Source organism: Pelophylax lessonae (genome assembly GCF_965119305.1).
Source record: "Pelophylax lessonae genome assembly, chromosome: 10".
In the NCBI taxonomy this organism is placed as follows: domain Eukaryota; kingdom Metazoa; phylum Chordata; class Amphibia; order Anura; family Ranidae; genus Pelophylax; species Pelophylax lessonae.
Window position 1 is genome coordinate 161,072,623 of NC_138777.1, and position 8,341 is coordinate 161,080,963.

Here is an 8,341-nt window from a genome sequence, read left to right on the forward strand (position 1 = left end):
TAAAGTCATTGGTGTAGTAACAGATTTACCAAAAGCATAAACAACCTACCACACCAGGGTTAATTGGGAACACCTTCATGTTGAATCTTTTTTGCCTTTGTCATATTAGTCCTACCAATATAATATGTACCCATTATCAGAAGTGTTGCTAGCTTGGATAATCTTACAATGAACAAGTACTCATTAGAAGCACATCAAACTTTTCAACGTTCTGCTTGGGGTGTTAAGTTGTCAAACTAATCTGAAATATTTAGTCATGATGTTTGATAATGATTTGGTCTATTTCTTCTGCTTTCAGGTAGCCTTAGATGCAGAGGGATTGTCACCTACCCAACTTCGTCCATCTATGCTGGATGTAGCCGAGAGGCTGCTTGATGAGTATCAGGTCCAAAATGAGTTAAGGAGGCGTACTCAGCAATCTACTGAGGCAGTACGTCTGCTCGGGCTCATACAGGAATCTGTAGCAACAATGGTACAGGTTCACCAGGATATGTTACAGGTTCAACAGGATATGCGTAACAGCTTGGTAAGTTTAGCAGACCAGCATCAACGGGATCGGCAAAGTGTTGACACTCAGGTGCTGGCCACACGCCAATGCCTGTTTGGATCTGAAGATGCCCCATTGGCAGAGCCCTCCCAAACATCTCACTCACCTGCCACTGCAGGTTGTGGTAGTGGGAGGGTAATGCCAGTGTTGGCCACTTGTCAGGCAGCTGGGGATGGGACAATTCCTCCTGTAGCCACTCCTAGCACTTCACACTCCGTTCGGACTCCCACACCCCTCAATGAGCAATCCTCCTGCACAACCTCAATGCGCACTGGTTCCACAGTACCCCTTCCACCTGACTACATTCCCTCCACACCTTTATCACTTCACTCCTCCCCAGGCCGTTCTTCTTTTTTGTCACCAATGCGACATGTCGTTTGCCCCCGCACCGTGGACCACAACAACCAATCAACCACCACTCCCCACACATCTTCACAACCCTTGCACCACCAGCAGCATCAAATAGCCTTGGAGCAGCAACGATCCCATCTCATGGTAATGGCACACGTTACCCAAATTCTTAGGCTGAGCACAGAGCAGATGGGACTATTGGCACAAGATCTTCAGTCTGGGACATTTCCAGGGTTCAACACCCTGCATCAGCAGCAGCCTCAGACACAAGATCTGATCCTAATGGGCCACTTTACCAGAACTCTAAGGCTAACCCCAGAGCAGATGGGACTATTGGCCCACCATTTGATGGCAGGAACCTTTCCATTGCTCACCACACTGCTTCAGTCACCACCACCACCACCAACTTAATTTCTTTTTTTTTTTTTTTTTTGGTTTTGTTAATGATTGTTACATTGGCCAATTTGTGGGGCCATTTTTTTTTTAAATTTGAGGGTGGCACAATATGATTTATTATAGTGCTTTTTTTGGGGATGAAATAAAATTTTATGCAAAATGATTAGTTTGTGTTTGCTCTTTGGTTTTTTAGGAGTGTTGGTGGCCAAGTAATGGCCCTGGTTAATGTAGGCATTTATACACACGTGCTTCTCGATCTCCAAACATATGATTTCATGTAAATTTAGATAACTCAATGTTCACATAACGACCCAAGAAAAGGTCTCCCTTCAAATGTAGCTTCAAAACAAGTCTCAAGGCTAACATAAACCAAAGCCAACATACTAACAATTACAGACCACACCACTCAAGTAAACAAATACAACACAAAAGACATTCGATGTGTACACCAAAAAGAAAACTTGGGTAATAAAATAAATGTTTTAATAACACATGTGGGTGTCTACCAACTGTAGCGTACAAAAAATATATTACAATATATAATAGAATGAACTAAATTGCCAATGTAACATTTGTGTTGCAAAGAGCAACATACTTAAATTTAATTTAGATAAACATTTTAAACATTTTTTATGTTTTGACATCATTTTTTGGAAGGTTTTCACAAAAACAATTCTTTTTTGTAAACATTTGTGGTTTTTTCCGTTGCCATAAAAACAACAAGGCTTATTTGTAAACATTTTTGGTTTTGTCGGTTGCCATAAAAACAACAAGGCTTATTTGTAAACATTTGTGGTTTAGTTTGTTACCAAAAACAACAAGGCTTTTTTGTAAACATTTTTGGTTTTGTCGGTTGCCATAAAAACAACAAGGCTTTTTTTTAAACATTTGTGGTTTTGTCCGTTGCCATAAAAACAACAAGGCTTTTTTGTAAACATTTGTGGTTTTGTCCGTTGCCATAAAAACAACAAGGCTTTTTTGTAAACATTTGTGGTTTTGTCCGTTGCCATAAAAACAACAAGGCTTATTTGTAAACATTTTTGGTTTTGTCGGTTGCCATAAAAACAACAAGGCTTATTTGTAAACATTTGTGGTTTAGTTTGTTACCAAAAACAACAAGGCTTTTTTGTAAACATTTGTGGTTTTGTCGGTTGCCATAAAAACAACAAGGCTTTTTTGTAAACATTTGTGGTTTTGTCGGTTGCCATAAAAACAACAAGGCTTTTTTGTAAACATTTGTGGTTTTGTCCGTTGCCATAAAAACAACAAGGCTTATTTGTAAACATTTTTGGTTTTGTCCGTTGCCATAAAAACAACAAGGCTTTTTTGTAAACATTTTTGGTTTTGTCCGTTGCCATAAAAACAACAAGGCTTATTTGTAAACATTTTTTTTTTGGTTGCCAAAAACAAGGCTTTTTTTTTTTTTTTTTGCTTTTTTTGGTTCCCAAAAAAAGGGTTTTTTCTAAATTTTTATATTTTTTTTGGTTGCCAAAAACAAGGCTTTTTTTTTTTTTTTTTTTTTTGGGTCCCAAAAAAAGGGTTTTTTTTAAATTTTTATATTTTTTTTGGTTGCCAAAAACAAGGCTTTTTTTTTTTTTTTTTTTTTTTGGGTCCCCAAAAAAAGGGTTTTTTCTAAATTTTTATATTTTTTTTGGTTGCCAAAAACAAGGCTTTTTTTTTTTTTTTTTTTTTTGGGTCCCAAAAAAAGGTTTTTTTTTAAATTTTTATATTTTTTTTGGTTGCCAAAAACAAGGCTTTTTTATTTATTTTTTTTTTTTTTGGGTCCCCAAAAAAAGGGTTTTTTCTAAATTTTAATATTTTTTTTGGTTGCCAAAAACAAGGCTTTTTTTGTTTTTTTTTTTTTTTGGGTCCCAAAAAAAGGGTTTTTTTTTAAACTGTTTTTGATTTTTTTGTTAGATTTTTGTTTATAATGGGCAACAATTACAAATGTGACATTTCTTTGTGTTGCAACGTGCAACATAAGTAAACAAACCACAAAAAAAAAATACTAGGATCTTTTTAAAGGTGTGACATTCCTAACGAATGGCTCCTTAGGGTCTGGATCCACGCCACAAAGGTGTTCCAAATATAGAATTCGGTCTCCGCACCACCTCATATAATCCAGGAGGACCTCGTAGGTGAGGTGGGTGTGCCCTGGGTAGAAAAAAACATGACAATTAGTTTTAGGCAAAATGATCCAAACAAGGATTGTAATTAATGTGCCTCAACAAATATGCTTAGGAGTCTATTGGTTGGCTTTTATCAACACTCTGAAGCAAATATGCTAAATTGCTGTTGTAAACCTTAAACTCAAACTTTCACAGCAAATTGTTCAAAAGGTTATATAAGATGGCTTGGAATGTTAGTAGCAGTTCCACCAAAGCTAAGTAAAATGCTTTTCTGCATGTAAACACAAGCAATCATTTTGAAGAATGTAAGGTGTTTTGGGTTCAATTGGTCAACACGATACATGTGCACACATTTATCTCTATCACCATTGGAATCTGTGGAGCGTTCTCTCTCACTCTTACTGTCTATAGATTGAACCTGACACATAGTAGAGACTCACCCTTAGGAATTTTGAGGGCCAGTTCTGGACGGAGCAGATGTGTCTGCTCCCCTGATCTCCTTTCCGCCATCCCAGCTGTGTTAAGAGAGAAGAAAAAGTTTATCAACAAATGGACTCACGCTAACTGTAGGTTACGCAGTCATGAAAACGCTCTAACACCCACTCATTACCCCTCCACATTTCCCTGAAAGTTTTATTTAGACATTGATATGGTGGTGATGCAGATTTGTACAGTGCAAGCGTCATTCTTCTGGGTGAAGCTTGTAGCGTTAAGGATACGTACTCCCTGCTTTTGTGCTGATTGTGTTTTTCTGATGTTTTTGGTGCCTCAGCCCTGCCTGTTCTAAGTGTTGGAAACATATCATTTTGGGAGGGCTGCGGAAAACTAATCAGGTTAGACTTACACTCTCTAGGTTTTTGGGGACAAGAGAAATAACAATCCTCCTTTTTACATGGCCCCTGTACACACCTCTAGGCACCTCCCTCCTGTTGTTTGACCCCACAGCAGGCAGCTTGCTATGGAGGCACATGAGATGAAGCCAAGCACCCTGTGCCTGTTCAGGCACTAGGCTGTGAGCCAGCCTTGCCCCCCTCCCTTCCAATGGTCTCAATGATTAGGAGTGACAGCATCAGGAGGCAATATTGGCATGCTGTCACCTCAGTTAAGGAGGAGGGGGAGTCTGTTCCAGACAAGTATTAGTGCAAAAATTTGGACCGTAAAAAATGGTCCCAGTAAGTCTTAGGGGGAATATGCACACCTATCACTTGGAATACTAATGCATAGAATGCATTCACATAAAGAACCCGCTGCCTTTAGAACAACTTGAAGCCTGAGCGGGGACATACACAGTTAGCATTTCTCCACTTACTAAGTAGACACATTACTGGAAAAGCACACAACTTACCATCATCAGGTTTTTTTGGGGCCCCTGAAGTGGATGGCGTGGCTGGCTCTGGAGAAACTGCACAAAAAGAACACAAATTGTGAACTGGAATGTGGTACATTACCGAGGAAGAGTATTTATGAAAGATTGACAAACACACATTTTCAGTGTTGACTAAATCAGGACATGATTAAATTACAATGTCCCCTAAAAATTTACAAGTACAAAGCACACCATTTCCAATGTAGAGAAACTAACACCAATTTAGAATAGGGTGGCTTGAGATAACTTACAAAAGATAACATGTCCTGTAAAGCTCCCCAAAACCACCTTTCAAACATGAAGGTTAAGCAAGAGTGTTTCATGACCAACCTTCCTGTCACATATAGCAAAACTACACTTGCTTTGACTCCAACTTAGATTATCCTAGATACACATCATCCTAGCACACACAATTCATGTGAGAATCTAATTTTAGGTACTTACAGACTAGTTCAGGGGAGCCTGGAGTGGGGGAGGATGGGGGAGACCCTACATGGGGGGATGGTGTCCCTTCATGGGGGGATGGCGTTGTATCTCCTAGAAACACAAAGACACAAATACAATCCTTGAACAAAAGCTATTTGATAAAGGCACACAGAAAGTAGTCTGGAAACATTGAAGGTAGTAGTTACAGTGGACTGGGTAAGCAGTGGCCCCTCTTCCCCAGTCCTCCACAACAAACATCCTCAATGTCAGCTGCTACAAAACCCCAATGTCAAAATATATATATTACAGCCCTTATATTTACCAGGACACATTGAACACACAAACACATGTAGAATACTTACTTCCCCTTTGAGGAGAGCCCAGGTCCTCATCCGAGTCGGACCAATTGGCCTCTTCTTGGCCAACAGTTTGTTCCTGGCCCGGATCCAGGCGACTTGGCCCTGCCTGAGGCTCCTCTCTTGCTGAAGTTACATCAACCACAAAAGAAAACAAAACAAACAATCATTCCTCCAAGTTCGACCTAATACACAACACACCAGCACATCCACATTACTTACAGGGGGCCTGAGAAGGCTGAGCCGCAACATCCTGATCACTGGTTTCTAAAATAAAAGAAAAACATTATATATTATTTATGGACACAAATAGGCAGTAACCTCTCATCATGCTAGCACCATACTCAATGCCCCTACAATTCAGAACATAGAAGTGCACTTACACCAATGAGATGCATTGACCATGTTTTAAAACAGGAGGGCACCATGCAAATTAAGCGGGCGCCTAAGGCCTCGCACCTACAGGGGCCTTGCGGCCAGTGGCGGAGCACCAACATTTCGAAGGGCGCAGTCAGGGAAATCTCCCAAGTAAAAGATTGCTTTCAATCCTCGGATCAAAAAGTTGCAGCAGTGTGCTGCAGTCCCTTCACTGCGTCTGCCAGGTGTCTGTTGTCCGCTGACACTTACTCCTCCTTCTCTGCCTGGGGATTGGCCGTCTGATCATGTTATCCTAAGATGTGGAGGAATCGGTAGGTGTGTACCTGCACCAGTAGGAAGTGACTGGCCGGTCAACTCACTCTGCTATCATCAGTTGTTGCTCTGGGAGGAGAGCTCCGCCCTGGACCCGGAACATACAGGTAACCAGGCCCAGACTTGATATTTTGCAGGCTGGTCATAGATTTGTTGTGTCCACTATGCAAAGTGGTTGAGTAGCCCCAGGGAAGTTGGAAGAGTCTGAAAATGGTTGGTGGAGGAGGAGGAGAAGAAGGCCCTGGGTGGCTGGGGGACAAGGAGAGGGCCCCTGGGGGTTTTCTAGAGGAGGAAAGATCCACAATGACGCCAGAGTCAATTGCCAAGGAAGAGAGTGGAGCTGAGCAAGTCCTGCCTATCTGACATGAAAGCCAAACATGGTGTAGATGGAGCCCTTTGCCCTACACAATGACAGCACCAGAGGTGGAAGGTGAGTGGTAGCGGGTCTTTGACATTATAGAGCATATGGACTCTGTCCATTATTGGTAGTTTTGTTTGGAGTTGTCCTTTAGATGTTTAACTGTGTTGTTTTTGACCCGAGCTGTGAGGGACTGAGGTATGACAGCCCACTATGCTGAGACTTATAGTGCCCTAGAATGTTGAGGACTGAGGAATCCTTAGTCCCTAACAGAGGGCACTACAAGTCTTAGCATAGCAGGCAGTATTTCCTCATTCCCCTACAGAGAGGATTACAAGTCCAAGCAGGTAGCCTTCTGCAGTGGGACTTGTTGTGCCCTTGACTGTGGTGGACTGAGGAAGGGAAGTGTAAGAGGGTCTCTGTAAGCTCAGATGTATGGGGGAGCTTTGGGGAACACAGAGTTCCCTTTTACACCAGAGTCCCCAGCTTCCCCCCTCAAATAATGGTTCCCAAACTCTCCTTATATCAGAGTCTTCACACTTCCCTCTTACAGTGTAGTAAGTCTGGAGACTCCGATGTAAAGGGGGCTCTGTAAAATGTGATTAGAGATTAGAAATTTCTAACATTTTTATTTTCTACTTACGATCCACAATTTTCAGCTGCTCAAATGGCTCGCTGCCTCTGACTGCATATTGGAGTGTGGCCGTCCTCCTCCTCCCCTTCTTCACCAAAAGCACAAGAGGGTGCCGTCCGTCCGCTTTGGCTAGAAGCAGAAGAAAAAAAAAAAACATAAAAAATACGAATGTACATAGTAGTATTAAAGGTTGTGAAGAGACACTTGATGGAGGTAGGAAAGGTAGGAGCGAGAGGGAGGGGGGGGGGGGTGTTGGTATTAGTGTTGTTGCATAGCTAAACACATGTCCACCTACCCAAAAAATTGTAACCTATCTGGTCACATGTAATGTATATTTTTACTTACCGGAGATTTGCTCCACAGCCTTTAGCAGGAGCTTGGGTGAGCGCCTTTTGGCATCACTCCAGGCCCGCTGCAGATCCACTATCTCAGGCAGAAACTGAAATCTCCGCTGCAGCCTCATCCGGAGACGACACATCATCTTGTGCTTTTGGTGAAGATGCGTATAAACTTTATCATACCCCCAGAGGAGGAGGAGCTGTGGAAAGAGCAGTGTATGTTTGAGTCCAAGTATGTCCAAAATAGTACAGTCTTCAAATAACATGCTAGGTCGTCTTTGAGATATTGTAGAACAAAGAATTCCATTTCTGGTGATACATATACATCGATGTCCAAATCTACCTCCATGACATAGGTTGCCCCACACTGGTGATTTCCTCTACATGATATAGCCATTTTCTCAATTGGCCTTTCATGACACACCCAGGGCCGCCATCAGGGGGGGACAGGCAGTCACTGTATTTACAACCTTATTGCTGTCCATTTAGCAGGGTGCAAGTAACTTTACACACATGTAGCATAGGTATCAACTTTTGTCACCATGTTAAAAGGACAGCAGTATGGGTAGCATTACAGTGACTGTTATTAGTCCAGGCTCACTAAACTAGCCAATGCTTGGAAAAGCAAGCCATGCAGATTGCTTTTCAGGTCCCTTTTAACACGAGCTGTCTGATTGGGTGTGGCTGTTAATTTTTGACGCAGACCTGATAAGCCCCTCAATTCTCCTTTATGGAGTGTTATATGTAAAT